The following is a 12,094-nucleotide window of genomic DNA, read 5'->3' as shown; positions in this document are numbered from 1 at the left end:
TCTCAGTCTTTTCAGAAGAAGAAAAGACCCAGAAGCATCTCTCCAACTGCCTCTCCTCCCACTCCGTCATCTCTCCGTCCCCCCCCTGCCCGTAGATCTTAAATAACTGTCAACTTTGGCTGTGTGAGTTCTTTGACGTACATATCCCAGAAGGGCCGTCTGACTCTATTCTTGAGTGGTTATGCTATTCAACATTTTGGTGTAACTGGTTAAACACACTTGAATCAAATGGCTGAGGTGCCACCTCATTCATTCTGCATTCAGATCATATGAAGTCCTGGTAACATCAAAATTAATTGAGTGAGATGTTTTGTGCCAGAGAAACACCTAGAACTTGAAAGACACCTAACCTATTCTTGATGCCTGGTATTTGGACACCTATGTCCTATTTTATGTTTTCTTTTTTTATCTTTCATTTTAAATCACAGTTAAGATCTCGGCTGACAGCTTCCTGAAATGATTTTTGAGCGGGAAGCCATAATATATGAGTTGGATAAAATGTTAAGGAAGGATCCCTTCAAGTGTCAAGCTTGTACCCCAGATGTGCTTTCAGTTTCAGTGGATGGAAATTTTAAGTATTACATTTAAAGAATGCAGCAAGGTATTCTAAAATGTGTACAATGTAACAATTCTTTGTATATGTTAGTGATGTTCACTACCTTTGGACAATAACACCTCATGAAGTGTATTTTATTGCTTTGTTTTCAGATTGGAGGAACAGGCTATATTTCAGGACCTTTTCATGCCAAGGATGAAAACGTAGGAACATTTGTGGACTGTATACACAAATCAACCAAAAATGTAAGACTGCAGATTGTAGATGTATATCAACAGTAACCTTTTCGCCTGTAATAATAGCATACCTGACTGAACTGTATGCATTCTAGATTTTGTGGTGGGCAATGGTCTGCAGCCAGGGAGATCTCTCACAGATCCAGCAGCAAACTGGGTGAGGAGGCTTGGAGCTAGTGGTGTGTAGACATGGAGTGCTGCTTAGTGCTCTTCGAGATAGTATGAGATATTTGCATAAGCTTTGTTCTTTCAACAAAGGCTGGCCAACAGACAATCACTTTTTTTCCATGGATGTAACATTTGTCCTTTTCATAAATACATTTCAGACTCTGTCAGTCTTCACACAAGAACAAGGACAATTGATGACATCATGATAGTAAAGAGACTGGAAGAGTAAAAAAGGGTCCTTGTTGATGGACCATCATTGGAAATTTCTGCCATCCTATGAAGACACTCTAAAGGAGTTTCCTGCCTGTTATCGGGAGGTAAATTTAAAAGTATGTTTTTAAGTTATGTATAATCATACCAAAAGTTAAAACATCTAAATTTTGTATTTTTATTTTTATTTATGTTCAACTTTAAAGGTTTGTCCTGTGCCCTAACTGACGAAGGTCCAAGAGGTCTCCAGAGCATCATCCTCAGAGAGCTGCAGCACCAACAGATGAAGCTGCAGCTGCTGTATTATCTACAGCAGGGGAGCCCAAAGTGGGTCCTAGTGGCCCGGCATCCTGCATGTTTTAGTTCTCTCCCTGGTTTAACACACCTGCATCAAATGATGACTCTTTAGAGGCCTAAGAAGAACATTGACAAGCTGAAAAGGTTGTTACTACCACCAGGGAGAGAATAAAACATGCAGGATGCCGGGCCACTAGGACCGACTTTGGACACCCTGATCTACAGACTTTGTCAGGAGCAGAGAGCGTTACCTTTGACGACGACTTCAGTAGTGACTGATAATAGTCATATATAGTTTGCTCATAAGTCAATTTGTTCTTGTGCTTTCATGTTTCCAAATGGGCAGTGTTTTATCTTGATTCTTTTTTTAAAAATAGTTAATTTGTTTGTGCCTTTGTATTTTCTAGAAGGGCTTATTAGAGCTGTAATTACTTCCACAGTGTGTTTCTTTTTCACTTATGTTTCTGCACATCTAGTGTATTTTCTAGGTAATAATAAGAGAAATTGTAGTTACTACATTAAGCAGTCCCAGTGATTCTGTAGTAACTAACATAGTCAAGACATCTTTTTGCATCTTCTACTTTTATTTTCTTTTTTTATTAATATGTGCAGCTCTGACTTATTTCTTAATCCAAAGAATACACAAAGTGTGTACTGGTGGAACAATTTCTTATCCTTGGTCAATTGAATGCGGTTCAGTTTGTCTGTCAATGTCTTTATTAAAAAGAAATAAGTTAAATAAAATTTCAGTACTTGTCAAAGTGATCTTTTAATGCGGTATTCAGGTATGATTTTGTTTAATGACATGCATTTATACAAAAATCACAAAGGTATGATTTTATAAACAAAACAGCATCTAATTTAGTGGACTCTTCAGGACATGTTCTGTATCCATCAGCTGATGACAAGTCAGTAACGAAGGATATTAAAATGTTGGACGAACAAGAAGTGGTTTCAAAAAATTGTCAGGAGAAATAATTTGTTCAGCTTTTAGGTACTCGTCAAGGACATATGAAAATTAGTTATAATTGCATACATAGACCTAGCGTTATTCATGCATGTCTAGGTTCAACAGTTGACAGGTGAAAAAGGAAGCCGACTAAGGTTTGGTAGAACTTGCTGTCGGTGTCATTTAGTTGAAATGCTTCAGATTTGGACCTAACTTCTTTTTTAAAACAGAGCGTCCCAACTTAGTGAAATAATCTTAACATTAACTTGGTATTTGGATGCATTTACAAACCAAAAGGGGTAGACCTCTATTTCAACTACAGTAATTAGATGGACACAACTTAACTTACATTCTCTTTATGCCTTTTCTATGCATGCTTATGAAATGATGAAATAAACCGCAGAGGCCTGAGACATCATCAGGCAAATCATTCTTTTCCCACCAGAGCAGGTTTAGAGTTGGGCTACAGAGCTCAATTCTAGAGAAAATGCATCTTTGAACCATTACTTTCATAAAGCATTTGAAGATTAAGCCATCTCTACCACTCAATTTGAGATTAGTGATGGAGTTAGGGTTAACCCTAACCCCAATCTAACCCTAGATTGTTTTATACAGTTTAACATAGTGCTTTTCTCTTAGAGAAACACTATGTCAATCAAACATAATATAGATTACTATGCTAACGTAGTTTAAATTACAGTAGACTCAAACTGATTCAATATTAATTTACTAAATTGTAATGTTGAAGGACTTCAATCTGGGTTTCTTGGGCATACACAAAATAAGCTGCAAACTTTAACTTAAATAATTAACCTTAAACATGCTATGCAAAATACTTCTCCATAAAACTTTTTTTATGTGTAAATACTGATCACACTGAATAAAACACATAATAGCTTCACACAGTTCTACAAGTGTGCAGGAAACGAATCTGTTACACAGTTTAACCTTGCGTCATGCCTTACAGACAACACACAGGGCAAACTTGACCAGCCTACAATGACGACCAGCTTGTCAGGCAAAAAGTCTTTATAAATCCCATCATGACTCTTTCTGTATCAAACGAACAGTTTCACTACATTTTGAAGTAACATTTCTGAGTGTATCGTTGACCTTGATCTTATTTGGCTACAGACAAATACGGTTGTGATCTTATTGAAAACCTTATTACCCACAACGTGCTGATAGTGTTCCTTTCTTCTCTTAATCAGTCTGCCGTACGATGGCTGCGTTCCATTTCAGATTCCCGCCGATCAGCCGTACAATAATTTCTAGAACCAACTATGCGGAGCTGGGATGCTTATAAAAAGTCTGTCACAAATGCCATACACAATTTTAAACACACAAAATATACATTTGCATTTATATATCTATATAGATATATCTATATATAGATATACCTGTCCTGATATATATATATAAATGCAAATTTATATTTTGTGTGTTCTTCAAAATTGTGGATGGCATTTGTGACATAGGTTTATTAAAATGTATTGTTCTAATACAGTCAGTTGATCTGGACATTACAATGTATTTTTATCATGCTCTTCATCAATAACTTCACTTAAAGTTGCTGTGTTTAAAAATAAATGTACTGCATTTGAAAGCAATTTTATTATAACATTTTGCAAATACAGTCTTGATTGACAAAATCCATGACACAAAAAAGATCATATTAAAATAATAGCTTTTTGAGATAAAAAAAAACACTTCCAATTAGTTATATTAAAATCAAGTTGTACTTGTTTTGTTATGTATTCTTATAGACTTTACTTTGTTCATCCCCATCAACATTAAAAACACTCAAAACAAAAAACATGTTTAAAGTTTTTAAGACTTTAGGTCATATTTACTGAGCAAAATCTACAAACAATTCTGTTCTAAATTTCAAGACTTAATACAGGCACAATACCTGACTGATGCAGTGACTCAATCAATCAGCCTCACTTAATCTTTAACAGAACTTGACAAAAATGTGTCAGTAAACAGCCCAACATAAGCTTACATATTACAACCATAACATTCATTTCAGTGAATGGCCGAAAACAATATTACACAGAAAACTTAGTAAAATGGTCAAACTGCAGTAAAAAAAGAAAAGAAATACTTTGTAATACAAAAAAGGAAAAGTAACATCATGGAAGGACTTGTTCGCTGTCTGAAGGAAGTGGCACTTGGGGGACAGCAACATGAGAGGATTTAATTGCAGGTTCCCAGGTGTAATCCCAGATTTTTCCGGTAGAAAAGAATAATAAAATCAGGATGTGGATTTTTTGTGCTGTAAGGTTCACAAATCTCTCTTTCTAAAATGTATACCTGACTTCAAAAGGAGGTAATGTAGCCAAAGTATTTTCTTTGCCTACATACACCCAAATGCCAGCTAGACCTTAGATCTTGTTTTGTCCCAAATATACAATATTATCTCGACTTATTAAGTGTTAAATGATAAACTGACTGCAGTCATTTTTACCACTACACAAACAATGAAAATCTCTCATAGTGCTTCAGTTTCTTAGAAAAGTCTAAAAATCAAAACAGAAAAAAGTGACAGTTTCATATTAAATTTCCAGCTTATATTAATTAAAAAAGGCACAGTGTTAAATAATAAGTGTTGAATCAGCTTTAAAAAGTCCAAATAATCCCCAAATCAGCATTCCGTTGCTGATAAAAGGCCTAATTAAGATATCTGGAGTTCTATCTGTATAATTCTATCTTTCTGTGCACATGCTGACTTTGTGTGAATTTGTTTCACCTAACAAGCCTGAAAATTGAATGTAAAGCTATTTTTGACTTCTTTCGCTGAGATAAAGCGTTTTTGGCTTCTGGCTTGCTGATCATTTGGAACATCAGCAGATAAACTAATTTCAGTTTAATACAGCCAGATCTAGTGCTGCTCAGCATTTCGGAGCTGTCCAACAACTAACAATGCTGAAAATTGAGTGTAAAGCTGCAAATTCACAGATAGTCCATTTTTGACTTCACTCGCTGAGATAAAGCGTTTTTGGCTTCTGGCTTGCAGATCATTTGGAACATAAGCAGATCAACTCATTTCAGTTTAATACAGCCAGATCTAGTGCTGCTCAGCATTTCGGAGCTGTCCAACANTGTTCACTACTTTTGGACTATAACATCTCATGGAGTGTATTTTATTGCTTGTTTTTCAGATTGGAGGAACAGGCTATATTTCAGGACCTTTTCATAGCCAAGGATGAAAACGTAGGAAAATTTATGGACTGTATACACAAATCAACCAAAAATGTAAGACTGCAGATTGTAAATGTATAATAACAGTAACCTTTTTAGCCTGTTATAACAGCTTGCCTGACTGAATTGTATGCATTCTAGATTTTGTGGTGGGCAGCCAGGGAGATCTCTCACAGATCTGGCAGCAAACTGGATGAGGAGGCTTGGAGCTAGCGGTGTGTAGACATGGAGTGCTGCTTAGTGCTCTTCGAGATAGTATGAGATATTTGCATAACCCTTGTTCTTTTTAACAAAGGCTGGCCAACAGACAATCACTTTTTTTCCATGGATTTAACATGTAAGTACTGGCCATATCTTGAAAACTAACAAAAAGCTGTCCTGAGCTCCAACACCTGCTTAAAATGAAGCAATTTATCTCAATTTCCCATGGCAAAGCCCATGAATGTAAGGTAAGGAACACTGACCAGGCATTGTATAACCTTGCTGGTACATACTGCATAAACATCTTTGACACAGTTGATGTTGTTTGTGCAGATACAGATGGACAAAGCTTGTGCCAAGGCTCATCGCAAGATCAGAAAGGGGAAAACACCTTAGCATTGGCTTTAGAAGATGTTGGTCACTTGAAGACTGATACAGACACAGAAGTTCTGTCTTTGGAAGAGATCCTGTCCGGTCTCTTCCAACATTGCCATGGCAACAATCACACAGTGGTAAGTAAACATACACTAATATGTTTTATACTGTCATCATACCTGACAGATAATGTGACTAGATACTCCAGAGGTTGACCTAAACTTACAAATTTAAACTTTTACTGAGTTGATTTGTCCTTTTCATAAATGCATTTCAGACTCTGTCAGTCTTCACACAAGAACAAGGGCAATCAATGACATCATGATGGTAAAGAGACTGGAAGAGGAAAAGAGGATCTTTGTTGATGGACCATCATTGGAAATCTCTGTCATCCTATGAAGACACTCTAAAGGAGTTTCCCACCTGTTATCGGGAGGTAAATTTAAAAGTAGGTTTTTAAGTAACGCATAATCATACCAAAAGTAAAAGAATATAAATTTTGGATTTTTATTTATGTTCAACTTTAAAGGTTTGTCCTGTGACCTAACTGACGAAGGTCCAAGAGGTCTCCAGAGCATCATCCTCAGAGAGCTGCAGCACCAACAGATGAAGCTGCAGGCAACAGAGTATTATCTACAGCAGGGGAGCCCAAAGTGGGTCCTGGAGGCCCTAGTGGCCCGGCATCCTGCATGTTTTAGTTCTCTCCCTGGTTTAACACACCTGCATCAAATGATGACTCTTTAGAGGCCTAAGAAGAACATTGACAAGCTGAAAAGGTTGTTACTACCACCAGGGAGAGAATAAAACATGCAGGATGCCGGGCCACTAGGACCGACTTTGGACACCCCGATCTACAGACTTTGTCAGGAGCAGAGAGTGTTTGTTACCTTTGACGACGACTTCAGTAGTGACTGATAATAGTCATATATAGTTTGCTCATAAGTCAATTTGTTCTTGTGCTTTCATGTTTCCAAATGGGCAGTGTTTTATCTTGTTGATTCTTTTTTTTAATAGTTAATTACTTTGTACTTTGTACTTTGTACTTTCTAAAAGGGCTTACTAGAGCTGTAATTACTTCCACAGTGTGTTTCTTTTTCACTTATGTTTCTGCACATCTAGTGTATTTTCTAGGTAATAATAAGAGAAATTGTAGTTACTACATTAAGCAGTCCCAGTGATTCTGTAGTAACTAACATAGTCAAGACATCTTTTTGCATCTTCTACTTTTATTTTCTTTTTTTATTAATATGTGCAGCTCTGACTTATTTCTTAATCCAAAGAATACACAAATGTGTACTGGTGGAACAATTTCTTATCCTTGGTCAATTGAATGCGGTTCAGCTTGTCTGTCAATGTCTTTATTAAAAAGAAATAAGTAAAATAAAGTTTCAGTACTTGTCAGAGTGATCTTTTAATGCGGTATTCAGGTATGATTTTGTTTAATGACGCATTTATACAAATCGAAAAGCCATGATTTTATAAACAAAACAGCATCTAATTTAGTGGATTCTTCAGGACATGTTCTGAATCCATCAGCTGATGACAAGTCAGTAATGAAGCATATTAAAATGTTGGATGAACAAGAAGTGGTTTCAAGAAATTGTCAGGAGAAATAAGTTGTTCAGCTTTTAGGTACTCTTTAAGGACATATGAAAATTAGTTATAATTGCCTACATACAGTGGGAGCCATGTCAGCTGCTGGTGTTGGTCCACTGTGTTTTATCAAGGGCAGGTCAATGCAGCAGCTATCAGGAGATTCTGGAGCACTTCATGCTTCCATCTGGTGAAAAGCTTTATGGAGATGAAGATTTCATTTTTCAGCACAACCTGGCACCTGCTCACAGTGCCAAAACCACTGGTATTACTGACCATGGTGTTACTGTGCTCAGTTGGCCTGCCAACTTTCCTGACCTGAACCCCAGAGAGAATCTGTGGGACATTGTGAAGAGAAAGTTGAGAGACGCAAGACCCAAAACTCTGGATGAGCTTCAAGCCGCTATCGAAGCATCCTGGGCCTCCATGCCGCATTGAAGGCTGCAAAAGGATTCCTGACCAAGGATTGAGTGCATAACTGAACACGATTATTTGAAGGTTGACTTTTTTGGTATTAAAACACATTTCTTTTATTGTTTGGATGAAATATGCTAATTGTTTGAGACAGGGATTTTGGGTTTTCATGAGCTGTATGCCAAAATCATCAGTATTAAAACAATAAAAGACCAGAAATATTTCAGTTGGTGTGCAATGAATCTAAAATATATGACAGTTTAATTTTTATCATTACATTATGGAAAATTATGAACTTTTTCACAATATGCTAATTTTTTGAGAAGGACCTGTAGACCTAGCGTTATTTATGCATGTCTAGGTGAAAAAGGAAGCCGACTAAGGTTTGGTAGAACTTGCTGTCGGTGTCATTTAGTTGAAATGCTTCAGATTTGGACCTAACTTCTTTTTGAAATAATCTTAACATTAACTTGGTATTTGGATGCATTTACAAACCAAAAGGGGTAGACCTCTATTTCAACTACAATTAGATGGACACAACTTAACTTACATTCTCTTTATGCCTTTTTTCTGCAAGCTGATGAAATGATGAAATGAACCACAGAGGCCTGAGGCCTCAGGCAGATCATTCTTTTTCCACTAGAACAGATTTAGTCGGGCTACAGAGCTCAATTCTAGAGAAAATGCATCTTTGAACCATTACTTTCATAAAGCATTTGAAGATTAAGCCATCTCTACCACTCAATTTGAGATTAGTGATGGAGTTAGGGTTAACCCTAACCCCAATCTAACCCTAGATTGTTTTTATACAGTTTAACATAGTGCTTTTCTCGTGGAGAAACATTATGTCAATCGAACATAATTTAGATTACTATACTAATGTAGTTTAAATTACAGTAGACTCAAACTGATTCAATATTAATTTACTAAACTGTAATGTTGAAGGACTTCAATCTGGGTTTCCTTTCATACACAAAATAAGCTGCAAACTTTAACTTAAATAATTAACCTTAGACAGGTAAACATGCTATTCAAAATACTTCTCCATAAAACTTTTTTTATGTGTAAATACTGATCACACTGAATAAAACACATAACAAATAGCTTCACACAGTTCTACAAGTGTTTAGGAAACGAATCTGTTACACAGTTTAACCTTGCGTCATGCCTTAAAGACAACACACAGGGCAAACTTGACCAGCCTACAATGACGACCAGCTTGTCAGGCAAAAAGTCTTTATAAATCCCATCATGACTCTTTCTGTATCAAACGAACAGTTTCACTACATTTTGAAGTAACATTTCTGAGTGTATCGTTGACCTTGATCTTATTTGGCTACAGACAAATACGGTTGTCATCTTATTGAAAACCTTATTACCCCCCACCTCCCACAACGTGCTGATAGTGTTCCTTTCTTCTCTTAATCAGTCTGCCGTACGATGGCTGCGTTCCATTTCAGATTCCCGCCGATCAGCCGTACAATAATTTCTAGAACCAACTATGCGGAGCTGGGATGCTTATAAAAATATTTTGTGTGGTTTATGATAATACATTATGGAAGATCAAGTCTGAAACATCACCTTATATATNGAAGGACTTGTTCGCTGTCTGAAGGAAGTGGCACTTGGTGGACAGCAACATGAGAGGATTTACTTGCAGGTTCCCAGGTGTCATCCCAGATTTTTCCGCTAGAAAAGAACAATAATAAAATCAGGATGTGGATTTTTTGTGCTGTAAGGTTCACAAATAACTGACTTTAAAAGGAGGTAATGTAGCCAAAATATTTTCTATGCCTACATCCACCCAAATGCCAGCTAGTACTTACATCCTGTTTTGTCCTAAATACACAATATTATCTTGACTTATTAAGTGTTAAATGATAAACTGACTCCAGTCATTCTTACCACTACACAAACAATGAAAATCTCTTGTAGTGCTTTAGTTTCTTAGAAAAGTCTAAAAATCAAAACAGAAAAAAAGTGACAGTTTCAGATTAAATGTGTGGCTTATATTAATTATAAAAGGCACAGTGTTAAATAATAAGTGTTGAATCACCTTTAAAAAGTCCAAACATCAAAATCAGCATTCCTTTGCTGATAAACGGCCTAATTACGATATTTGGAGTTCTATCTCTATATTTCTATGTTTCTGTGCACATGCTGACTTTGTGTGAATTTGTTTCACCTAAAGATGTTGTGACTTATGTGGTATAAGTATTACTGATTCCTGTTGTAATGCCCGTTTTTGTCCTCATAAAAAATAAAGACAAATACAAAGAAAGGAGTCTGGTAGGTCAGTAATTAAAGCCACAAAGTTTATAAGTAAACAACTGTGCTTATTTTTTGCAGACCACTGCCTCCCTTATCACCCCTCCCCCCATCTACTCATCTCCACACGTGGCAATGTCTCTCAGTGTACCTTGGCATGTTTGACTGGGGTGGGGATGTACTGTCACAGGGTGGATTAGTTAAACTTTTAGACTTACCGCATTAGTTCTACGCCCAGGGATTGATTTTGGGTACTACATTTCCACCAACCTAAATAACAAGAAAAGGACAAAAACAATTTTAAAAACAAAATAAGAAATTAAGTCAAAGCGTGTACACTTGAAAACTGAAAACTAGTGTGGTGACTGTCATATTTTATAATCCTTCTAAACTTTACTCTTCTTTACATGGATTTACACATTTTCTCAAATTAGTTTAACATTGATTTTAACCACTTTACAATGGCCACATAAATGGAAACTAAGCCCAAAACAAGTTGTCTTTGCTTATAAACGGTCTCTATAGGTTTTCTGTTTCTGTGAGAATTTTGACATTTTAGGGCTGGACTCCTTAAGTCACGAGTTCAGTTTTCTTCTGGGTTCGATTCTCGGCCGGAGGTCTTTCTGCATGGAGTTTGCATGTTCTCCCTCTGGTGGGTTCTTTCCGGGTTCTCCGGCTTCCTCCCACAGTCCAGAAACAAGACAGCCAGGTTAATTGGTTTCTCTAAATTCTCCCTAGGTGTGAGTGTGTGTGTGTGTGCATGGTTGGGTGTTCTGTCTGTTTCTGTGTTGGCCTGCGACAGACTGGCAACCTGTCCAGGGTGTACCCAAGCAACCTTCCCGACCACACTAGGGACAAGGGTGTAAGAAAATGGATGAATGTAAAGAAAACAAAACTTACACCACCCTGACTTAAGGAAGTGGCATGGTCAGCAGGTGACATGAATGCAGATGTGGCCGATCTATGGGGGCAGACAGATGACGGAGTGGGAGGAGAGGCAGCTGGAGAAGTGTTTCTGGGTCTTTTCTTCTTCTGAAAAGACTGAGAGGATGGGACAACAGGATGAGAAAGAGGAACAAGATCAGCCACTATTACAGTCTCTTCCTGGTTCTCTGGTATCATCATTGGATGCTCCCCAGTAAGCATCCCAGGCTGCTCCTGACCTATGTTCTCTGTCTGTTCAAAGATCAGGTTCTCAGCTCTTTACTTCTCTTCATCTGGCTTGCAACAGCAATAAATAACAGAATTCATATTTAATTCAAGTAAATGACCTAGCTGCAATCAGTGTATTCAGACAGGACTCAGAACTTTAAAGATCATCACAGCCTAGGGACACTGATGTTTTTAGCAACCCTCCAATATTACAAAGTGGCAACAACAAGCATGACTATAAACATTATTATGTGACTCTATCATGGCTAATTAAACGTATTAAGCACAGGTACAGTGTACAGGTACAATTAGCCTCCAAGAGGCTAATTTAGCTAGCTTCCACCGTATATTTTCCGGCAGAAAAAATGTTCCGGCAGAAAAAATGTTACAAACGTGTCTTCAACCATTCGTATCACAGTCCTACTACCATCAGTAATTTTATAACGTAACACTTTGGAGTTATTTTTGGTT

At 37.1% G+C, this 12,094-nt stretch overlaps 2 long non-coding RNA genes across 5 annotated transcripts in view; one reads left to right on the top strand and one right to left on the bottom strand.

Moving 5' to 3' along the window:
- Nucleotides 1-6: 6 nt before the first annotated feature.
- On the top strand, nucleotides 7-6,911 carry LOC106941486 (uncharacterized). Of its 3 annotated transcripts, XR_001423376.1 has the most exons (6): nucleotides 7-123; nucleotides 429-601; nucleotides 709-801; nucleotides 888-971; nucleotides 6,474-6,644; nucleotides 6,726-6,911. It is a non-coding gene; the product is annotated as an uncharacterized LOC106941486 (long non-coding RNA). The 3 variants fall into 3 exon arrangements; XR_001423375.1 differs by lacking the exons at nucleotides 7-123; nucleotides 429-601; nucleotides 709-801; nucleotides 888-971 and adding an exon at nucleotides 5,843-6,295 and having other exon boundaries at nucleotides 6,726-6,897; XR_001423374.1 differs by lacking the exons at nucleotides 7-123; nucleotides 429-601; nucleotides 709-801; nucleotides 888-971 and adding an exon at nucleotides 6,292-6,333 and having other exon boundaries at nucleotides 6,726-6,897.
- The window catches only part of LOC106941487 (uncharacterized), an 11,414-nt gene continuing 3,205 nt past the window's right edge, over nucleotides 3,886-12,094 (bottom strand). Inside the window, exons 2-3 of one of the 2 annotated variants that reach the window (XR_001423379.1) lie at nucleotides 10,690-10,741; nucleotides 9,807-9,892 (exon numbers count right to left, since the gene is read on the bottom strand). This is a non-coding gene — a long non-coding RNA (uncharacterized LOC106941487). Of the gene's footprint in view, nucleotides 4,329-9,806; nucleotides 9,893-10,689; nucleotides 10,742-12,094 lie in introns of those variants that run through there. The other variant, XR_001423378.1, reaches the window with a different exon arrangement.

The sequence above is a fragment of the Poecilia latipinna genome, unplaced genomic scaffold, assembly GCF_001443285.1.
Source record: "Poecilia latipinna isolate Pla-1442-1.1 unplaced genomic scaffold, P_latipinna-1.0 Scaffold3697, whole genome shotgun sequence".
Classification (NCBI taxonomy): Eukaryota; Metazoa; Chordata; class Actinopteri; order Cyprinodontiformes; family Poeciliidae; genus Poecilia; species Poecilia latipinna.
Note: the sequence above shows the minus strand (reverse complement) of the source record. Positions and strands in the feature narration are given on the sequence as shown.